Below are 24,901 nucleotides of genomic sequence, written 5' to 3' on the forward strand. Positions count from 1 at the left end.
TGGGCCTAGATAGGCTGTTCTTTTAGAGGATTAGTATGGACTCAAGGGGCCGTATGGCCTCCTCCTGCAGTATAGGATTTGTATGATTCTAAATAAAAATATAAATTAACATCACCCAGGAATATGTTACTCCAGGCCGTGATTCGGACTTGAATTCCAAATGATGTTTATAAACTACACATGCTTCACTCTCATTACTAGTGGCATCACTCTGTGCCTTTCAATTCCGTGACCCACATATCCAATATTCTGTAATAAGTGGCAGAGGAGTCTGCTTTTTGCTGTAAAGCTACTTAGACCACTATAGTTTCTGAGTTGGAACTGCACATTAGTAATTTGATACCTAATGTATTTTTTAAATTTAATTCAGGGCGTTTTCAGTTCAGGGCTGAATGATCATTCTGTTTTTAACTGTAATGGGTGCAATTAAACAAAATCTCAAGATGGGGAGTTAAGGGGGAAGAATTGAGTGTGGAGGGAGAGGGGGCAAATGTGGAACACAATGCCCATATTGTGACACATAAATGTATTCTGACAGGACACAGGCTTGACATCTGTTGTGACTTCCAATGGGTTTACATATTTATCCCATCTCTAATTCCTTAAAGGATGAATTTACATGGCAAAAGTCTTAGAAAAGGACAAAAAGGTTTCTGACACAACGTAGCTGCATATAGAGGGATGAGAATCCTCCAACATGTGATATTAATAAAGGTCATGCTGCTCAGCACCACTACGTGAACACTTATATGTTACATATAATTACGGATGTTGCTTTACCAAGAGGTTATGGAGGTCACAAGTACTGTGAATTTGTACCTGATCTCTGGTTCTTAACCCTTCTGCGTAAATTATTTTAAAATTACATTGTGTGTACAAAATTGACTTGAACAACTGGTTTGATGTTTTGTTTCAAACTCTGAAATGCAGTTGTTTTCTTGCCAAATTGTGTTACCAATTATTGTGAAAGAGCTGAACAGACTGTGAAATAAACTGACATTTGTAGGATAGTTTGTGCTATGTGTGTCTCTCCCCCCTCCCCCAGTTACATGGTGCAACAGAGATAAGTCACAGCAAAAGCAACACAGATTTGCTGGTAAATAGGGTCTGTGACAGACCATACGTTTTGACATTTGGTGCCATTACCGGACTGCGATTTCAATTAAAAAAATAGACTGTAATGAAACAACATCCTCATTTATAATAAGACAGCCATGTGCAAGGTACAAGGCAGTTACATAATCAGTGGTTTGAGATCATCTCCTATGTTTGTACAGTTTACAACATCAGATCTTTTAATTGTTTTAAACACAGACATTCTCCTTTGTTCATTCAAGTAAAATTGCACTGATTTATTTGTTGAAAAAATATATACAATGACAGTAGTTATGAAAACAATAATCACGATGAATTCTTCCTTACGTTATGTAGCTTTTGATGCAATATGAGCTAATGCTCATTTACCAATGCGCTTTGATGGGAATAAAAACTAGTCAGTAACTGGGTGCTATTTCTTTTCACTGATAGGAAAAGCACAGGTGTGGCTTTTACCTCTCTTTACTTATTCAGTAGCGCTATTACCTCTGCCCAGCTTGCCTCTGCCTTGAGGCAGGCTGGGAGCCCTGGGAGACCATTTTCCTCACAGCTAGTTCAACTCACTGAACGCTTTAACATAAGCAAGTTTAGGTTATCAATGTAATGACTATCACAGAAGGCTACGACAAGGAATCCTGTTAGGATGCGATAGTTCACCACATTTTATCGTTAAGCAGCCCCGCCGCACACTTCCTCAGAGACCTCAAAGCAGGTGTAGCAGCAACGCACCTCTCAGCTGCATAGCCTGGGCTTCAGAGATTGAAACAGCATTGCTCAAAACATAGGGACATTACATTTACGATGCAGTGTTAATCCCATGTTCGCAACTTGCAGGAGCATGTCAGCGAGGTTTCACCTCACTAAAATTCCAATTTCTATTCAATCTTGCAAAATTAACACGAAACGGCACATCAGCAGAAACCTCCCCCACTTTACTTCATTTATAAATTGCAAGAATGATGCCATTATATATTATTAATTTCTGCTGTTCGCCACTGCAGTGATAGCACCGAGCCGCGGATGTTCGAGCTTTGTAATTAGGTTCTAGTAGGGCAGCCATCCGTCCCTTTTCAAAAATTTACAGTATTCTTAATCACACTGCTCATTTGACTGTGCAGTAGCAAGTACAGTGAAACACAAACAGGCCACGTTCGTTTACACAGGAACACCTGCTTAGCCTGATAGCAGATGTCACCGTGAAGAGAGAGAGAAAAAGGGGAAAAGAGAGATCAGCCACGTGACAGACAAATAACATGCTTTTTAAATATTCCTTCACTTTTTCTCCCTAAGCATATATTAACTCTGCCCAATCCTTCCTTGATTATTTCTTTTAAAGTCTGGCTATGCAACACCCCAGCCTACCTATTAACATGTTACATAATCCTCCAGTTTGCTTGTTTATGAAGTAGAGTTTTCATTGACATTCTATGTATCTACTTCTTGCTAAGAACCTGTAGCTCTGTAGGATAGTGTAAAAATGTTTGACTTCCATAACTTCACTATTGAGGAGGGTGGGGCAGGGGGATAAGCGTCTTTTCATTACAGTTTTTAGTGGCATTAAATGTGTTTGGGGAAACTTCCTTTACTTGATGCTTCTTAAAAAAAAAATCAAATAGACTTAGAATGTGTGCTTACGATTTCAATAGCCACCCGACATAATGACCAGAGGTATTCCTACCTCCAGATTGATATATCAAATACTATTTGAAAAGTAGCAAGGATACAATTTTTGTTCAATCTAGGTAATGGATATGCATGAATAGCCAAAAAAGGTTATTTGTTTTGCTATTAAGGGGAGCTTTCTTTGAGGCTACGTGTTGAACAGGGTATCAGTTTGTAAGTGAAATATGTTTCCGCTGGGCTCCTCAAACAGATGAAGGCTAAGGGGTAAAACTGATCCAGAAGTTAGAAGTTATTGATAAAATGAATCAACTGCAAGGAGGGACAGCGAGGGAGATTTTTATTCAGCAAAGGACCACCTGTTGTATGGAAGTGACATTAAAGGACTGTTTTATGATACGGTGGAATTCTTTTGAACACGGATTGCCAGAAGAAATTCAGACTTTTTCAGGCTTAAGCTCAGGTGCAGGAATGATTAGGATGCATACAAAATGGTGATGTTAGGAATATCAGTGATTTTGAACAGATCCAGAGTTACGTTGCATCTTAAGCTGTTTCAAAAGGCAAGATGCTCTTTAAATATATGGCAATTCACATGCCTCTAACCATTTTTGATCTCAACAAATTGGCCTGCATGTACGGGTAGAAAAGCCGAGCTTGCAAGACAGAAAATATGCACAGCATGGGTCCTTCAGAAAGTCAATGATATATCAGTTGCCAGAACACTATACAGCTGAAAGTAATGAGAATTATTTTCTCTGAATATTAAAGTTTATTTGAACAAGTAAAAGGCTTCACCATTTTTGAAGTTTATTAAGTAGAATTGTCAGGTTAGCAGAAAATGAAGTAGATTTTACATATCAGCATAGCCGTAGGTTGTAATATTGCGATTCACCAGAAAACAGTTTCTTCACTACACATCTCTCAGGCCCACGAAAGTAAGGTGTTTTGCAACTCCAGTCCTCGAGAAGTGTTCAATATAGTGAGTGTAACAGGGGCAAAGTGTTTCAGGTGCAAAAAGCAGAGTACGTTTATTTCCCCATACTGAAGGTTGCAGCTTTAAGCTTTTCCCCGGTGTCGCTGACAGGATTCCAGAGCTCTTAGGAATGGAGAGCAAGGTATCCTTTGCTTCCACTGATATGCAGTCACCATAAGAGGGCTCACAAAGGAGCACCCGGGGACTTTTAAAACATTGACAGCTTTATATTTTGATTGCAATACTAACTTTAGTGCATGTTCTGTACCTGTTGCCCTCAGATACTGAGCTTGGTACTTGTGGAACTGGTCATCCAGGTAGCTTTCCACTCTAATTTGGAAATTTAATGGTTCATCAAATACTTGTTGCATTTGAAAAAATAATATTTAACATATCCAGTCATGATTGGAGATGACCAGGATTCCTGCACACTGTCCGCAAGGCCCTCACCCCTCTTGAAATAACCAAAAGTTAGAACAAATCTTTATTCCAGTGTTTTTTAATACTATTTGAATGTAGATTTTATTATTTGCCAGTCAGCTGGTGCAGGTCATCTTGAAAGATGCATAACTATTAACCCCCACCCTTTTGGCAAGCTCTCCAAATGCATCGTGGTTCTATCCCTATTAATACTGTGGGCTTATGCCTGTGAGTGGGTTAAGGCAGAGGAAAGGACTGTAGGTGTAGACACTCTCTTCATAAAACAGTTGGCACTGTGATCTGTTAGAATTGACATATTGATTGCTTCAAATGTATGAATGTCCATTTCATAAACTACATTTTCAAAGCGTAGACACATTTCGAGCTCTGTCTTTTTTCCCACATGGATCAATTATATGCCCACGTAATCCTGTTACCTGTGAAATCCATGCATGCTTTCCCCATTTGCTGCATATCCTAGGCGTGCAAGTTACATTATGCGGATATAAGCAAACAGTGTGTTGTGGTGAAATTAGGGATTGTTTTCCCACTGACAGCTCTGGAGCTGAGAGCGATGGCACTCTTTTCCCTCCCCCCGAGAGAGAATCAGAAGACAGATTACCACGTTATTCAATCCAGAACCAAAAAATAATGGACTATGAAAACAGTCCATTAAACATTCTGGAGATAAATAATCTTCTCCTTTTCTCTAATCTGCAGGTATGACTGATGCTTATCTATGTTGTAGTCAGGAACTGAGTTGTGCAAAAGCACTTAATTAATGTGTTGTACCTTGTTACTTGGGAGTTATATTATTTTCTCTACTATTTCACATATTCTTTGTATTATCCTCCATTTACAACAATAACATGGAACAAATAAAAACATACATGAAGTGTCTTGAAAAATAATCTATCTAATCCAGCAACCTGTTGTGTGTACGTTAGGAATTCTCTGCTGTGAATATCCTGCCACCACTTTCTATCTAAACTCTTATGAGAGGAAAGTCATTATGGGTAAGGCACTGGAACGTTGTCAGCGTTGTGAGCGTATACCCAAGCACCTTCAAGAGGAGGGGAGAAACTTGGGAGGAAAGATGACACCTGAGCTGAATTTTCCGACTTTTTTTTAACTATCTCTTTTTTTCTTTATTCTTTATTTTCAAAAATACTGCTGGCACCTGATTAAAAACTTTCCTCTGTGGGATGAGGAAAATCCTTCTGTGAGTAAGGATTGAACATATCTCACTCTTGTGAACCAAGCAGTCTTCTGTGAGTTTACAGAATGCAACCATCAGATTCTGGGAAACAGGGATGGAAAACAAATGGAGAACATCACAGAACCACAACCTTGTGTGAACAAATCCATTTACATAAACCTCCAAGGAACAGACCCCCTTACATCAGGTCAGGGGTGCTCCTGGAATCCTTGAATCCGGATTGATGGCTTAAATGTGCACACGGGAAACCGCAGAAGATTACATAACTGTGGTATCAGTAGGAAAAAGAAACAATTAGATTGTTTACTAATGGAATAATGACTGATTGTCAGGAATAATGAGTTGTGGAGCAACTCAACCCCCACAACACTCGGAACGCAACATACAAACACAGAAGCAAGGCACAATCAACACAATAGAGACAACACACAAACAGCGCAACACAACGCAAACACACAACGCAAACAGACACATACAAAACTTAGCTACTCAATGTTTCCTGCATCTATTTTCTACACTTCAGTGGTCTTGAGACAGCTCGCTCATGCTAAACTTGTCGAATACAATTTGTTATCTGAAAGGTTCACAAAATCCCAGAATACCTTATGAAATATTGCCTGACCTGCTCACTGGAATGGCTCAACGAAGCACAAAGGAAGCGTCAGAAAGTAGCTACATGCTTAGCGCGATCTACAAGCACTCGGTGCACCATACTATTGTTCCAGTTAAGCAGTAAAGATAAATAGTGGCGTGTTAACCAGATTTGACATGCTGTATAGAATAGGCATCTTCAGTCCCAAGACACAGCCAAACACAAAATACAAACATTTCCACCATCCACTGCGAACTGGATAAAGCTCTGACAATTTGTCACTAGGCTGTAAGAGTTCCTACCTTTGTGCCTGGTCATGGAATACCAAATAGGGGTGCATTTTTCTTTTGGAATAAGACAGCAGGTTTGACAGTGGTATATGGTTTAATTAAGGCTGTAAAGCCTAAACTTCATCTTGTTCTCCCTGCAGAAGCCTGGCTTTGTCTCTTCGTTTTATTGAAGGAATCATTTTCACAATATGATTTTAGGAATGAGGTAAGTGGCAGGGCAGAAGTACACAGTTAAATTAACCCCGTGGAGGTTAGATTGTTCTCTTGTGCTACACAAGGTTTGGTTTTTTTGTCTAGTATTATGAAAATAATAATTCAAACAGTGTCTGTGAAAACACAGCATATACTCAAAGATATTATACAAACTAAGCAGAACTTGGGTTGAAGTCCCAAAATTATTTACTGATCTTTGCAGTAATCCTCTAAACGGACAATTAGTAACCAATTATCATTTGTCCCAATGCTATTAAAAGTGCAGAATTGCCACTTGCTATTTTTCCCCACATTTTCTTTTTCTGGGGAAATGAACTGATTTTGACCATTCTAGCATTCACACAAGCTATATTTGCATCAATATGGTAAAAGATTTTTAAAACGCCTTTAATAAAAACTATTTGATGTAATCCAATAGAAGTTTAAAACAGTAAAGTATCCATGATACACTCCAGTATGTTTCCATGCGAACAGCATTGGCGTACTTTAATAAAGACATTCTTTGAGCAAATTTACTTACCATAGTAGGAAATAAAGTACATGAATCAAATATAAAACCTGTCAAACTAATTGTCTGATCTAACAAGCAAAAATATTACAAATTAACCGATTTTAATCGAAGACAGGAACTATGTAGATGAGTTTGTTGAAATAAATCATGCATCAGACAAAAGTATTCATCTAAGTAAAGCACAGGTACTGTACAGGTAAAACTATTCAAATAGAGCACATACTGTATAAAACTGTCCATTTAAACTGAACACAGGTACAGTATGGACAAGTCTATTTAAATAGAGCACATATTGTTGAAACAAACATATTAAAATACAGCACATGCTGTGTAAAATGTGTTTTCCTAAATAGAGCACATATTGGAGAAACATGCTGACTTAAACGAGAGCACTGTTTTAATATATTCCTTTAAATAGACAATACAAAGTAAATGTGCCCATTTAAGAGAGTGCATATACTATATAATCATCTGTATGTCAAGCACATGATATAAATATATTTATTTAAACAACAGGGCAGCAGGGTAGCATGGTGGTTAGCATAAATGCTTCACAGCTCCAGGGTCCCAGGTTCGATTCCCGGCTGGGTCACTGTCTGTGTGGAGCCTGCACGTCCTCCCCCTGTGTGCGTGGGTTTCCTCCGGGTGCTCCGGTTTCCTCCCACAGTCCAAAGATGTGCGGGTTAGGTGGATTGGCCATGCTAAATTGCCCGTAGTGTCCTAATAAAAGTAAGGTTAAGGGGGGGGTGGGTTGTTGGGTTACGGGTATAGGGTGGATACGTGAGTTTGAGTAGGGTGATCATGGCTCGGCACAACATTGAGGGCCGAAGGGCCTGTACTGTTCTATGTTCTAGAGTGGAGTTCATATTAGAGTAATATGTTTATTTTAAGCATATTGTATAATAATGCAATAATGTAATAAAACACAACATATATTGTGTAAATGTGTTTGGTTAAAATAGATCACGGGTATCATTCACATAAACTAACCTATTCAGGTATAGCATACCTTGTTTAAATATTTAAATAGTATTCCTCTGGCATGAAGGCATCCATTTAAATTGAGCAGTTACGACATAAACATTCATTTCAATAGATGCGACAGTACAAACAGGTCCTTTTAAAAAGTTACAATATAATCACATACACTTGAATTCACCACCTGTCAAACCACTTGGGTGAAGTACCAGAGCGTCACCAAAACCTAATGGAACCATCTCCAAGAGTGAGCCTTTACATTCAAGCGAAATATAGCACGGGGCGAAAATTGAATGAAGAGAAAAAGAAGTAAACACTGTATCGACATGTTTATTTCATTACAGAAAACAATTCTTAAATGTTTCCATTTAACTACAGTGCAAGGTACTGTGTAAACAGTATATAGAATTGTGTCATTTAAGCATGCTTGACAAATATATCTATTTATGTAAAATGTACTGTTTAAATGTGCTATTTGAAACAGAGCACAGGTACTATGCCAATGTCTCCTATGAAGACAAGCACATAGAACTCCACAGATTGAAAATTAAATAGCCCAGGACAGGCTGACATAACAAAATTTACTCTAACGTCTTGAAGGTGTCTTTGCACTGAATAGACTTTTCTCCTTTCCCTCACTTCAACATGAAAATGACACATTTTGTATCAACCTTCTGCAGCAGCACATCGACCTAACAATTCATCTACAGTCATCCTTTTCACTGTCAGCCTTACAAAAAACAAATTGCACTCTGCGTATTTTGAACGCCAGTTACCAATGAAATGCCAATTCAGGAAATGCACAGGATACAATTCTGTGAATGAGCAGAGCAAATTACAATACCGTAGGGGTGCAGAGTCACAGCCAGGGCCTTAATGGGTTAATGTGTTCCATGTGAAAAGACCGCATTGAAGGCAGCTCAACTTCTTCCAGAGGAGAAATAATACCTAAACTATTCCTACACCTGTAACCAGAAATTATTCCTTCAGTTCCTCGCTCCCATTCCACACTGTAGAAACCCATTCAAAGTCCTAGATGGAATTCAATGGGAGAAAACATCCTCACGTTGCCTAAATATTTAGCAAACACTTCACCTGCAGACTGCACATGGCAAAGGAGGTAATTGTTCGTTTGAGCACTATCTATGTTTGAGGTGGTTAAATTATGTTGTCACTGACTAAAATTAACTGCAATTCCTATTCAATTTCACAATTTCCGATGCTAATTGCAATTTTATTTTTAAATATACTTGCACCTGTTTTCTCATTTGGTCAAGATACTTTCAGTACAAAGGTAGAGTAACTGAATATGATCAGTGCTTTTAATTAACTGTACTGAAGATGTGCAAAAAGAAGCAATTATATTGCAAATGAAAGAGTTTTTTGGCCTTAAATTATTTTATTGCACATTACCTAAAACACAAAGCAAAACTACAAGATTCCATTTTTAATTTGTAATTACTTTAGTATAACCTTCCTGGGAATGAGTTACTCTTATTATAATTATTAATTAATTTTGCCTCATGCCTAAATAAATGAAGTAATAATGTAAAAATTAATTAAAACATCAAAATACACATTAACTCACAAAAAAGGGTTTTGGTGGCTACAATTTAATTTGAGTTCAGGATTCATTTCACACAGCAAAATTGTCTTCAAACTGAATTTATACACCATTAAAATAATGTAGTGTTTTGCTCTTAGTTTGAGGGCTATGTTCTAACTCCTCCCTGAGAGCTAGCTACAAATTCAGACACTTTTCACAAGTGCCATTTGAAACAGAAAGTTTTTTTTAGCTCATATCATTGACAATTCCATTCTCAGTCCCAATAGTTCAAAACATTTCAATTGTAGCGCCGATTATTCTCAAAGCCGTTAAATGACAAAAGTGATAGCATCAAGGGAATTCAACATTTCAAAGGCCTCAGCCAGTTTAAACAAATTTAGCCGGAGAGAATAACAGGAGCACAGGCATTTCACTGCTTCATATGGGAAGGTGTAGCGATTAGACAGAACTCAGAGAAAACCTGCATCCAATATCAAGGACGCCAAACTAATGGCACTCAGACCTGATTTTACAGCAGAGAGCCAACCCTTCCCAGACTGACAAGAAAGGATTTGACCTCTTTCAAAATCATCTTCATTCCAACGCCCATCTATTAAAATATGCACTCCCTGCATGTCACTTGATGGTTTGAGGCATAAATAGTCACAGGTTCCACTTTGTCAGCTTGTCAGGTCCCTTTAAGAAATACTCACTGTCAATTTTTTTTTACAATTAGAAAATAACACCATGGTAATTCCAGATAATTTCAACAAACACTGAACAATTTCATAAATACTCCACAACTTCATTCAACTCCTTATGCTTTGTTTTATTTCTTCACACAATAGTGACACTGCATCATGTGGGAGAAAATATAAACCCTTGTGGAAAGTACCTTTAAGTAGATACTAGAAATCATTTTACAAGATTATGGGTTATGAAACATATTCTGAAATCGGTGATTTTCAACTGTACTGCAATGTACACCATCATTGGGCGATGCACCTTTACTGTGTGGCTATTATATATGGGAGCACTGATGGGACCAAAATTGCTCTTTCCAAATGGTACTTCATTGTCACAAATCAACTGCATGTAGACGATGCACAAGAGCAGTTTATGTTCATGAGTATAGGTTATGCAACTATTTGGAAAGAAGGTTGCCACCAAGGAAACATAAGAATGTACTTCTATTACTTCTAATGTCAAAATCCTAGCTCCAAACACCTCAGTGGAAAGGCGAGCTACCCGCAGAGAAATACACTGGAGCCAGGCAGTGTCTCTGAACAGTTACTATTAAAGAATGGACTGTTACCTGCTTAGTTTTGGGCAGGAATCCATTTTTCTTCCACCACAGGGTGCTGATAACTGGGTCATAAACGGGCAAACATATCATCAGTGTCAAATTGCTCCTCTCCTGCTTGTAATGGGAGCTCAAATTTGATTGAAAAGAATTTGATTTCCATTGCCCTTTAAACCAAGGCATGAGCTGCAATTGTATCTATCTGGTTATATGCCCAAATGTTCAGCAGAGAGAATGGGGCTAGGCAGGATCGGCGATTCAAATCAGACTGTTACAACCTTATCTAATTATATACAAATGCTTTGGGATGTTTGTACGCCACTGATGGAAGGAGAGCTACTTTCCAAACATCAGATTTGACTATTCATCTTATTTGACATGTGGATTCAGGTTCATGGGATTTAACAGCATTGTGTCTCTAGTTTTTGATGCCTATAATCGTAAAATGTGCTTATAACAATCTGGACATTTACAATTTTTCTTTATTCTTCCATTAGATGTGGGCATCTCTGGCAAGGCCAACATTTATTGCCCATCCCTAATTGGTCCTTGAATTACATGGCCTGCTATGCCATTTCAGAGGGTAGTTAGGAATGGGGTATACAGTTCGGGGTGGGGTGGAATAAAAAGTTTCAACTAAATTAAGTTGGTCTTTAACTGGTCTGACCAGGCATCTCACCATCATTTTTGAAACATTGGGGCAGCATGGTGGCACAGTGGTTAGCATTGCTGCCTACGGCGCTGAGGACCTGGGTTCGAATCCCGGCCCTGGGTCACTGTCCGTGTGGAGTTTGCACATTCTCCCCGTGTTTGCGTGGGTTTCACCCCCACAACCAGGTGCAGGGTAGGCAGATTGGCCACGCTAAATTGCCCTTAATTGGGAAAAATAATTGGGTATTCTAAAATTTATTTTAAAAATTTAAATTTTGAAACATTAAATTCTGATGCTTTTAGTTGCCCAATGCCAAATCTCTTTCTCTAAGGATAAGTCATTGTTATAGGGAGTTAAAAGATTTGTGTATATATTCCTGAAAAGTAATCTCTCATATTGATGTGAACAATGCAAGCATTTTGGTTTCAACGTAATACCAGTGACAATTATGAGATATATGTTTAGATGTGCTTTGTCAGAGCCTGTGTCTTGATGCATATGTATTTGTGTGTTTTTATAAAATTGTAACTGCACCTGTGTATTTTCTATATATTTTACTGCAATTGTATAGGGCATTGGTGAGGCTACACCTGGAGTATTGTGTGCAATTTTGGTGTCCTTATCTGAGCAAGGATGTTCTTGCCATGGAGAGAGTGCAGCGAAGATTATGGGCAGCACGGTAGCATAGTTGTCAGCACTGTTGCTTCACTGCACCGGGGTCCCAGGTCAGATTTCTGCTTGGTTCACTGTCTGTGCGGAGTCTGCACGTTCTCCCCGTATCTGCGTGGGTTTCCTCCCACAAGTCCCTAAAGACGAGCTTGTTAGGTGAATTGGACATTCTGAATTCACCATCAGAGTACCTGAACATGCGCCATAGTGTGGTGACTAGGGGATTTTCACAGTAACTACATTGTAGTGTTAATCTAAGTCTACTTGTGACAATAATAAAGATTATTATTCTTGTAGTTTGATTCCTGGGATGGCGGGGCTGTCAAATGAAGAAAGACTAAATCGGTTAGGATTATATTCATTGGAGTACAGAAGAGTAAGAGGGGATCTCGTAGAAACTTACAAAATTCTTACAGGATTATACAGGGTAGATTCAGAAAGAATGTTCCCGATGGTGGGGGAGTCCAGAACTAGGGATCATAGTTTGAGGAAACCTTTTAGGACTGAGGTGAGAAGAAATATCTTCACCCAGAGAGTGGTGAATCTGTGGAATTCACTACCACAGAAAGTAGTTGAGGCCAAAATGTTGTGTAATTTCAAGAAGGATTTAGGTATAGCTCTGGGGGCTAAAGGGATTGAGGGATATGGGGGAAGGCTGGATCAGGGTATTGAACTTGATGATCAGCCATGATCATAATGAATGGCGGAGCAGGCTTGAAAGGCCAAATGGCCTCCTTCTGCTTCTATTTTCTATGTCTGTGCCTCTTCTCTAAGTATAACTTGTCAATTACATTACTATTTCCATCCTGTGCCCTGTGTTTTTTCTTCATGCTGCTTTCTTTCATAGTCTTGTTTCTTTCTCTTACTTCATAATTAACCTCAACACCCCTCAGAAGCAACGAGCACGTAAATAAGGTAATTTAACAGGGACTCTTCTGAAGGATAGATTACATTCTTGTCTGGAGTGTCAAATATAGCATGAACGATATTTTGCAGTAGATAAAACTCACTTCAGTTGATCAAATCCTTTAATGGATGGGGCTGGTTTAACTCACTGAGTTAAATCGCTGGCTTTTAAAGCAGACCAAGCAGGCCAGCAGCACGGTTCGATTCCCCTACCAGCCTCCCCGGACAGGCGCCGGAATGTGGCGACTAGGGGCTTTTCACAGTAACTTCATTGAAGCCTACTCGTGACAATAAGCAATTTTCAATTTCAAACCATCTCAAATTTTGGACAATTCTCATGCCAGGCTGATGGGGGTAGCATTTGAACTCGAAGGGAACATGAATGTGTCATGACTTCTTGGGGGAGGCTCACAATAACATAATGTTGCGGGAGCTATGACAACTGTAGCTGTCACAACTTAAAGTGACACCACCAACCTTTTCATAACTGGTGTGGCTTTTGATTTTTGACAAGGAACAAAGTACCTGCTTCTGGGGTTTACACTAGCTATGACTCCCTGCAAACTCACACCCTGACCTGCCATGCATTCTTTCCAGTTGAAAGACACTTCCCATGACTACCTCTCCAGAGTGCCCTCTTCCCCCACCCTCCCGCTCCACCACCCACCACAATTAAATCTCACAACAAACGTTTCTCTTTCTTACAACAACCTGAGAAGTGAACTGTAATTCTGTCTTTCGCACACGCACACAGAAAAACAACCTTCAGGTTGCAGAGTCTAGTTGCAGAGCTGCTTGTCTGCACCTTAGCAAAAAGTCTCAAAGCACAGATAGGAATAAACTGAGCATTAAATCAAGTAAAACTGTGACAAGGCCCATATATATGCGTGGACATCGCCAGTGAGGCATCTCCAATCTTTTGTTCAGAGCTTAACAAAACTCTCTGGTCACACCACTTTAGCTCAACACTGCCTGTCGAAAAGCCATCAATAGATGCCCAGTGCCTGTCAAATGCAAAGCTGAAGAAAAGTATTTCAAAGAATGTTTAACTTATAAGGTGAACCTTTATCACTTGAATAGAGATAGGACAGACATTTTTTTCAGCCACTGGGCTGCCCTGGCGGTATGAAAGAAGCATTCAGAAACTAAGGGGGTCTACACATTTATTTCTTCACAACACACCCAAAACTTTCCATTATGTCTCGACAGAGGATCGATGGTTGCTGTTCACTTCCTTTGAAACACAATGGACACCTTAGGATGTTCTTTTTTTTTTCTTTTTTTTTTCATTTACTGCGCATTTTTGTTAAACTTACGTTTTTAGTTCCTGCCACTCATATAAAACACCCCCCACAGCCCCTTTTGCTTCCCCCTGAATGAAGTATATTTGTATCAATAAGATATTAACTTTTGCAATTGCAGTTTTTGAGTTTGATCCTGTTCTTAAGGAAATCTCACATGGGCTATTAAATGAAGCCAACACTTTAAAAAAATGTTTTGCAGTTTCTCACCTTAAAACCAAAAGTGCCAAAATATCGTACACTTTAACTGTAGAACTAATTACATTTTTTTGACAAAATGTCTCCTTTTTTGTGCCCCACCATTACAATGTTTTAGCATTCCCTCTCCTTCACCCTCACACACCCCACCCCAGAATAAACACACAACAGCACACTAGCACTGATGGAGTGCCTTGCATTGCTGCTGACCTGCACCGTTAGGGCTGATCTTTTTTTTCCACAAAAGCCGAGAAGCTTTGTCTCTTTCACCCTGCTGCTGTCAATTCGCTGCCTATGTGCTGTCTCTTTCCCAGTCCCAACCCTGTCAGTTTCTGGGCTGCCAATTTCAACTTGAAGCTTGACTGGGCTGATTTGATGTAAATACCTCGAGGGAGAACCTTGAAACTGATGAACAGTTATGTCAAGTCGATTTTGCACTGTCGGGAAAAGGTAACCTCTGCACAAAAAACAACAAGGTTAAAGAGATGGGGGCTTTGCACGTGGATTACGCTTCTCATACACCACGCTGTTTACCATCCCTTGGAAATTGTAACTGTCAGTATAAGTCCTAATTGCGGATGCAAAACCTGCCATTATAATAAAAACGGAGGCAGTGCAGACATTAAGTGTTACAGCCTAATTTGTGAGACTACTGAAAAGGTAGCGCAGATGAATATTTCATTACATTAATTACTGAAGACAACTCCTTCCTGCCAGCCACAGATGTGTGTGTACTGTAGCTAGCAACAGCCACTGCTTAACACAACAACGTGCAACAAATCTCCTCATATACACAAGTACAGACACACACACACACAGGCATATGCACACACACAAGTTTCAAAGGTGTTGGAGGGCAGGAGAATTAAATCCACGCGGCATATTGTTTGAGCAAGTCCAAATGTGCTCTCTGTATAAACGTCAAGGAATGTTATTTTTTTCTGAACCAAATGCAAGGGAGGGCTTGACACTTTGACTAATCTGCTGAAAGCAAATTCTGCTGGATTAGCGAGACTGTTGGATACTAGAATCGGGGTATAGAAAATGGTACAAAGGTTGGATTCAGTTCGGTTGCATCTTCAAGAGTCGTTAAGTTGACAAGGGCCATCTGAACTAGTCGCATCTGCGCTGCCTTTTGTTTGTTTGTTGTTCCAACAACAAATAAGACTCCTTATTCAGGTAAACTTGTTTTCCTCTCCCCCAAGCCCCCATATCTAGTTTGAAGAGTTGCTGCATAGCAGAAACTTGGAAATTCAATTGTATTATCTCTCTCCGATCATTTGCTTTGCTTTGATTTTAATGAATATAGAATCTCAATCAATTAAAAAGCATATGTTCTACCTATTATCAAATGAAAGGAAATGTGAAGGACAACTAATGCCTCATAATAGGGACATCTTTGTGACAAGTTATTTGTTCGAACTATCCAATCATTCCCAGCAAGAAAACTGTGTGGAATGGCTTGGGAATTGCTTTGCGGTGGAATATGGGCTCCTTTTTAAGAGAGGGTCTTATTTCAATGGGCACTGATTGTTTTACAGTGGTGAGATTGCTGTCCTGTATAATGGAAGCTTTCACAGGTAAAAACCCACAATAAAACAAAAAGGAGTTAAAAACAAAATTCGACCAGGACTGCATTAAGAACAGAAAATGCTGGACAATCTCAGCAGGTCTGACAGCCTCTGTGGAGAGAGAAGAGAGTTAACGTTTCAAGTCTGGATGACTCTTTGTCAAAGCTGAATACTTTTTCCAGGGAATGGAGGAACAGCTTGCTTTATTGAAATGATCATGAGCATGGGACCCTTAGATGGTATGCTCAATTGAACTTCACTGGTGGGCATACAACCGCAGGTGAGTATTTCCCCAGATTAAAGGGGCACATGTGCCCAGGCTGCTTATTGCATAAGTGGCTTCCTCTATCCTAGAACAACTGGATTCCAAAGTCAGGCATCTACATTCATCGGCAGCTTACATGTAAACTTTCAACGGCATGTAGAAGGACAGAAGGGCTCAAAGGAGCAGGAGCTAATCTTTCTTTGCATTTATCACATATTCTCTGAGGAAGTGTTGGTCAACACCCAGTTTAACAGCATGAAACAGTGCAATCTGATGCACTTAAAAAGAGTTCATTGACCAGTTAGCCATTAGGTTTCAGAAATTCTTATGCATCCATATTATCATCATTAATTTTAATCTTAAAAAAAATAAGTGTTTCATAACCCTTTTTAATCTTGCTGGCATCAACATAGATGTCTCTTGTGTTTTGCTTACATATTAGTTTTGAAATGAAGTTTCATCACAGTTTAGGGAGGTTCAACAAACCAGGTTCTTAAAAAAACAGTTTGATTCCCGACACAGTGATTTTCTCATCTGTGTTATTCCAGGGAGGCATTGAGTCACCTCAAGACACTTCCCCGAGGGAGTAGGGAAAGGACAGCTATGGAGCCACCCTCTGTCGTAACTTTGTACATCTTCAAAGGACACTAACATAAGAAGTGCCTCAGGACAGAGCACCTACCATTCTGCTCATAACCCCGGTGCATGTTTCAGTTAGTGGAAGAAAGAGGATGCAGGTGATGGTGGATTGGCCACGATAAATTGTCCTTAGAGTCCAAAATTGCCCTTAGTGTTGGGTGGGGTTACTGGGTTATGGGGATAGGGTGGAGTTGTTGACCTTGGGTAGGGTGATCTTTCTAAGAGCCGGTGCAGACTCGATGGGCTGAATGGCCTCCTTCTGCACTGTAGATTCTATGATGAGGGAAACTTAGTGAAAAGGGAGGAAAAAAATGAACGAGGAATGCCAGTTTGAAAATGAAGTTTAGATCAAAGTACACGAAGAATCGAAATTCATGTTAATAAATAAATGGCTTGGATTCGAGATGTCATGATATCTCAATCTGCTGATCTGCTATTGATTGTTCACTCTGCCAGTGACCTTGCCAGAAGTGCTCTTCCACCTAACAATCAAATACACAGTGCCGTATGTCACCATTATATCTCAAAACTAGTGTTTCACTACAAAGCCCTGGGCGGGAGATAGCTGCAGCAGCTCACTGCACTGGCACCACTTGCTCTGTCAATTTCCATTTTTCATCCAAAATAGTTTTGCCAACTATATATATATATATATACACACACATACATTCACAGCCACACACATATATGTCAACCATGCGGTTGCTTCCACAGCAGCATAATTCAATTCAATTGTGCATCTTATTTTATAGTATTATTTCGAATATGTTTTATGGTTATCTATTTTCTCGTGAACTGTTCCCTCTGGTTCCGGGAATGTGTTGGAAAACGCCCTGTGCAAGCTGTCACTTTATGGAAAGAATCGCCATTCAGTAATTTTATGCACCGGTTGATGTGACACATTTTCCTGGAGCCCTCGCTCTTGTCCACACAAAAATCCAGAAGTGACATTTTCTGCCTTTGATTGGCCACTGCGATCTGCCGGATGGTTCGCAATTGGCTCTTTTCCAAGGGATCTGCCGTGCATTCCTCCCACATTCTTACCTTTCCGAAACTAGTTTCTGCTTTTTGTTTTCCTCTCCCTTTCTCTCTCCATTCGGATTTACCAGTCTTGTCTGCTGGCTTATTCACTTTGCCCTGAGGTTAGCTTCCTCACTCCGCACTCGGTTTCCTGTGTCCCTTCTCCCCTAGGTGGGTTGGGGGGGGGGGGGGGGGGACCAGATAAATGACCTGAGCCGCGGCCTTTGCGCCTAGCTTTCTGAGCGAGACACTGGGAGCTGTGCAAAGACGGCGTAAGGCTGTCTAACCCTTCCCGGTGTCTGTTACACCCCCCCCCCCCGGGAATCTCTCGCATTCGCCCATCACCAACTAAAGGCAGGAGGAGGGGGTTACTGCCTGAACTCGTGATCTCCCTGTGCGGTGACCCTTAACCAGCACTGCTTCACTGAGGCCACAGCCAGGCTAACTCCAGTTTGGAGAATATTTGTTCCCAAATGTGCACTGGAAATTGATCACACCCTCACCGCAATCCCTGCAGGAACCGCGCGATGCCCATAATGAAGCTACACGATGTTCACTTACAACTCCTTTCATCTCTTTGTGGCCTGACTTTGAAGAGGGGGAGATGGGTTGTTGAGCAGAGTGGAATATCACCTTAGAAGGAAGTTGATCGGTATCATCCAATCAACAGACTCTGTGGCAAGGGAGCTCGCAGTTTACCACCGGCACGAACAACATAGCAAACACCTTTCATATTCGCACTCTGCTCATGCCCTTAGTTTCTAACACTGCCAAGCTGCTCCAGCACTGACACATACTTATTTAACTCACAAAGTTCCACGATGTTCCAGAATGGCACTTTATTTCAAGCGAGAGGTTTAACCCAAACTGAAACATTTGCTGCCTTTATTCCCCACCCCCCGCCTGTGTGCCTTATGGTATCAGGTGACTGAACTGACAAACCGCAAACTCGGGGCAATGCTCTCGGGTTCCCGGTTCGAATCTCACCATGGTTGACGGTGAAATTTGAATTCTGAAAAATCTCCTCTGATAGATTATATCAGCATTTGTGCCAAAAGTAAGTGGCAGTTCACAAGAGCCGAGAAAGTGTCCGCAAATGGTTAAAAAGCCTGTAAGCGCCTCTGCAGAGGCCCGGCATCACACATGCCTGGTAAAGGATGGTCCTAGCACCCCCCCCCCCCCCCCCTCCCCGCACAGAAACCTTTTGGCCATCAGCTGAAACTTCAGCTCCCCCACCACCACCCTCCCAGTCCCCTCCCAAGTGTGCGAAGGTGTTCGTTGGAAAAGGGTGAAGGGTCGGGCGGGGTGAGGAGTAAACAGCAAAGAAAGAGTAAGAAACTTCACTTAAAACCCTCCAAAACCAGAATCAGATAAAACCTCCACACGTATGTTACGGGAAAACGACACACCGCCCTTCGAAACTATTCCCAAACTAAACTTGTATTTGGGAAACTGCCTCAGCTCTCACAGAGACTAAGATAAATAATGCGTGGCCGACAGTTCCCTGAAAGACGTGTTTTAAAAAAAAACTACAGAGTAATTTAATTCTGCTGCACCTCTGGTTTGGAAAATGACATTTTCCATGTTAATTTCACCAAGCCAATGGTTGCTAATTGTCCTCATTGAATCCTTCGAAAATGTCTGTTGGCTGCCTGTGAGATTCGTGAAGGTTCATTTGGAACGGAAAGCCTGCTGCACTGTTAAGATTCGAAGATAAAGGTGGTCACTGAACTACAGCTGTCAACTTCACCCACTAAATAGCTCCAAAAATGCCTTGAACTTGGTGACATGACAAGGCTCGGGTAGGGCGGAATACCACGTAAACTGGATTCGTGTTAGGGCGACACAGGCAACATTTTTTAATGTAAAAAAGAAGGATCTAAAATGTATTTGATCTATTGAAAGTAGACTGAACCTAGAATAGAAACCGTAAGAATGTCCCTCTCATGCCTGGGCGCTGGGAACAAAATCTAAAGACACTGTCGCTCATTATTGTTGGTGAATTAGTAGTGAGGCAACCGGGGAACAACACTGCGGGCATTTTTTTTTCAGGATGTACACCTGACCTCGGGCACAAGCAGACTTGGGAGTGGAATTTGATCCCCTTTAGACAGTTCTGCTCAAGTGTTGCAGCGAGTGGCCAGGAATAGTACCGGCATGCCATCCTGTAACACTATCTGTCTATCATGCAGGCCAAGGCTACACTGACAGGGGAGAGTGCGAGCCATGTAAGGCTGTAACCAGGGGAAGCCCACTGAGCTCTCAAAACACCTAAGCTATTTTCTTCGACATCAAACCCTCCTCTCCTTTCTCTCTCTCTCTCTCTCACTCCCTCTCTCTTTCTCTCTCTCTCTCTTCCCTTCTCACTCTTCTTTTCATCTTGTTCTTGATGCCGAATGCAAATTTAGCCTGCTGGCGGTGAAAGGGCTGAATTGTGATTAAGAAGAAGAAGCTCTTTCTTTGTTCTCCCCCTCAGGGGATGTTTACTGGGAGAGACACGGCGGATCAGATATGAAAGGCATTCAGGTCACCATTGATGTGAGTGAAAGTGAAATCATACCTAAGGCATTCAAAAGACCGCAGAGTCAGAGTTCAGCTAACGGTGCCTCTGCTCTGCATATTTTCCCGTTAGGCAGAACTCTCAGACAACAAAATAAATAACTATTCCCACAACAACATGCAATGGCACACTTCCTTTACATTTCAAAGTTTTTTTGGGGGGGGGGGGGGGGGTGCATGTAAAACATCACACTTTCTGCTGTTCTTCTCCATATCCATATATTGTTGCATCTCCACATTATTTTGTTTTAAAAATCCTGCTTCATTTTTCTACTGAGCCTGCATGCATCTGTTCAAACATTAACAATTAAATGTCGGGAAATCTTTATTAATTACGTTACACGCTTAAAGCAACAACAAAAAAAAATCATTATATTTTCCACAGTAATGCCATAAGCAGCCAGTCTGACTCGATCCCTCTCCCCAAGCCCTCCCCACTATTTTTTTTAAACACTCGGAAAATGTCAACGAAACGCCCATCAGAAAAGGTGTCTTGTTTTAGGCGCAGACAATTGCACCCTTGTGGTACTGTGGACTGAATGGTACAGTGGACACCCTAGCACTATTGACGTTATAAACATGTAAATGAAACACATTAGCCCTGACAATCAGTTGTCTGTGATCACTGCAAACCTTCTCTCTGTGCTTTAGTGACAGTCGCAAAATAGCATGTACCTTGGGAAGCCGCTTCCTGCGAAAGGAGCGGAAAAAATATCCAGGCAAGCTTTAAAAAAAAAAGAAATGCAGAAAGCTCTCTTCTTTCCCCTTCAGTGAAAGTGCACCTACACTGCCAGGACGAATGACAACAGGGTAAAATGTTTGGACTGGAAAGAATCTGCCTTTGTTAAGTCTTGAAAGCAATGTTGCTATAAACGAATTACTGCTTTTTTTCTTTGCATGAGTGCAGACAAAACTCTGCTCACAGTATCTGATTCTTTACCCTTAACCCATTCCTCCAAAGTACCTTTATTGACAGTGATCAATACATCCTAACAGAAGGGAAAAGATCCTTTACTAATGTGTTTACAGCTGATGATGGATAGCTACTGGTCTGAGGTAAGTAGAGGGGGCGGGGGAATAAATCTTCTCAATTCTAATGAATTATTTTACTACCTGCTAAAAAGTAAGCGGAGCAGTTGATGTACCCGCTTTTGCACTTTTACTCCAGATAAAATAAAACGTAGGATATATTATCAAAGTCAATCTCCCTCACCCCTACACATTTGCTCACCAGGCTAAGCTGCAAATGGCAACGGAGTGTCGCTTTTACAGTTAGCTGTTACTTGCAACACCTGATGAAAGTATTGCAACAGTGCTTGAGCGCGGTCGGAAAAGGCTCCTTGAGCAAAGTTTATTTTCTTGTTGTCTGGAGGCACTTTCCCCACTTCTATACCACCCTCTTTCTTCCCTCCTCTTATTTTCTTATTTAAAAAAAAATAACTGAAGGCTGGGCGGATTCACGAAACCTGGACTGAGACACACACTGGGTCAATCGACCATGATGATAGGCTCACTGCTTAACGTCGCTCAACAGAAACAGCAGTGTCGGCCCACAACACTTAATCCCATGATAGTTTCTTTTTTTTCTCCCTCTCCTTCAAAAGCCAGAAGCGCTCGACCGATATTTTAATAATTAGATTGCACCCTATTTCGTTTAAAGAAAGACTGCATTTGCTTTACTTAAACGGGAGGTCGGTGTGTGTGTGGGGGGGGGGGGGGGGGGGGGGAGGTTTGCCAATTTCGTACCCGTCTCACAATTTAGAGCCACTGTTTAGAGCCACTCACAATTTAGAACAATGCCCAAACTTTTCTTCAAAAACATTTCTCAATAAGTCAAGTTTTAAGTTCCTTTCTCCGACACTGCTCCTGCCCGAACTTTTCGCAGTTTAAGACTTTTGCAGAAGTGACCAGCTCGACTGATGGGACACCAAAACCACTCCCCCCGCCCGCCAAAGAAAAACGACCAGAACACTTAGTGTGGGTGGGGAACAGGCGACTCTACTTAATGATTAAACATTGCAGACACTATTTCTGCAATGAACAAAGAGGCTCTCTCAGCAGTACGCTGGCATTCCCAGGGAATGTCATAAACAGGACGTGTGTGTGTTAGGGTGCCAGGGTTTTAGCGGGGGGGGGGGGGGGGGGGAGAGAGAGAGAGAGAGAGCTGGAGACAGGGATTATAACAAAATATCATGCAAAGGGTTAACCTAAACAACAACAATGAGGACAGCTCCCCCCCCCCCCCCCACCCGGAACAGCGGTAACTCGGATACCAGTTGTGAAATTGCTACATGCACATCAATTTCACTTGCTAAAAAGAAGTTTGATTTCCTTTGATCTGACTGGAAATCAAAGTTACCCAAAGTATAAATTATTAAGTAAGCGCAGGTCTCCCGAGCCCTGAAACAAAACACTTAAAGTAAAAGTGTTTCAAAGTTACAGATGAGTCAGTAATCATCTGACTTGGGTTGTGACTGAAACTGACACTGCCTTTTGTTCGATTTTTTTCTTCTCTCTCTTGGTATTTTTCACTCCCCTCCTGCCTCATCGCACACAGTTACTCGCAGACCAGCATCTCTGCCACCCCCTTTCTTTCCTGCAGTACATATCGCCCTGATAACATCTTCAAATACTGCTATCAGCGGATGCACAAGCAAGGAGCTGACATCTTTTCCATGACTCCAGGAGAAGGCTGAAGGGGAGGGGGGGGGGGGGGGGAGTGGAGGAGGTGAGAGGGAAGATTTAAAAAAAACCTTCTCCTGCAGTCAGCTATGATAAATGCAGGCGATTCCCTCGGGGAAAGGCATTTGGTTGTGTGCATGACACGAGAGAAAATGAAAAGCGCTTTTACCTGCAGCCCCCCGCGCCCCCCCCCCAACCCCTCGCTACTACCGACCAGAACAGGAAAAATGAGAGAGAGGATGTTTATTAAAATGTTTTTTAAAAACTCGTTAAAATAACCAGAAAACACGACACCGGAGAAAACTTGAAGTTACGTTAGAGATCCACCCAGTGATCGTGAAGGCACGTTGGTTTAAAAAGGATCCCTACCTTATTTCCCTTTCCCCAACATTGGTTTCTAATCTCATGTTCCCATGTTTCACGAACACCCACGTACATACAAAAGGGGAGAGGAGGAAAAGGCCACTCTAGTTAATCTCTTGACACGAACGTGCTTTTGGAATACTTAGAGAGGAAGGCAACGAGAGAGAGAGAGAGAGAAAGGAATCATTCCTCAAGCATTGATATAACAACAAAAAGGAGAAAATCAATAAGTTTAATCTGCTAAAGGAGGAAAAGGCAGACAAGGTAACATTCACACACACAAACACCGCCTCCTCGTCCAGTCGTTATGGACTGGACTTTAAATAGGAACTCCCGATTCCTCGCCTCTTGTATTTTTGCTATTGTTACAGACACTTTATTTATTGATCGAGCCCAAACGTATCAAAGGTACAGTGTGGGAAGGCGAGTGGGGGGGGGGGGGGGGGGGGGGGGGGGGTGCTGGATAAGGTACACAAGATGCAATGAATGCTACCACAAAATGTCGAGCTGGCGGCATAACATTTGAGCCAGTGCGAAGTGCAAACATGAATAATAAACCCATCAACAAAGCCTTGATCCCGTAATACACGCACTAAAGCTTTACATAATGCGAGTGGCGCCCAGCACACAGACATACACACACACACAGACAGACAGACACAAGCACAGAAAAAGACCTAGGTACCATTATTCTGATCCCGTTATCATCCCTCACCTCACTCACATCAAAACAAAATCTAAAGAAACGAAAGAGAGAGAGAGAGAGAGAAAGATTGGCTCCTTTAAAAACACACACCCTGGTCTGACCCGCTTTTATTTCCTCAAATTCTCTCCCCCCCCCCCCAAAACAAAAGTTGCAATTATCATTGCGAGGAGAGGGGGAGAAAATAAACGGAATGGGCAGATTAAACACTGAAGTAACATGCATGTAAGGTGTGTGTTGCGTTAAAGCTAAAGTGTTGCTAAAGTCTAGCGCTTCCGTTTTAAAAAAAAAAGATTGTATGTATGGAAAGAGTTTAGATAAATAAACGATCGCTTGGAAAACAAACAAAAGAGACACATAACGGTTTTCTCCTGCAGGCAAATCAAGGTATAGGAGGGAGGGAGAGAGTCAAGAGAGACAGGAGTAACTTTCGCACAACATATATCCAGCACTTTCACTGGGGGGGGGGGGGGGGGGGGGGGGCTTTTCGTTTCAAGTCAATCAACATTGAAGGTGGGGGTGGGGTGGAGGAGGGGGGGGGGGGTGAAAAATAAAACAACAACACAGCCGCTGTTAATAATGAGCCAACTTTGTACGGGACGCGGTGGCA

General features: G+C 41.3%; 1 protein-coding gene across 2 annotated transcripts in view; it reads right to left on the minus strand.

Moving 5' to 3' along the window:
- The window catches only part of zeb2b (zinc finger E-box binding homeobox 2b), a 155,095-nt gene that overhangs the window by 127,135 nt on the left and 3,059 nt on the right, over positions 1 to 24,901 (minus strand). The gene's annotated exons all lie outside the window — the stretch shown is intronic.

Source organism: Scyliorhinus canicula, chromosome 2 (assembly GCF_902713615.1).
Source record: "Scyliorhinus canicula chromosome 2, sScyCan1.1, whole genome shotgun sequence".
Taxonomy (NCBI): Eukaryota; Metazoa; Chordata; class Chondrichthyes; order Carcharhiniformes; family Scyliorhinidae; genus Scyliorhinus; species Scyliorhinus canicula.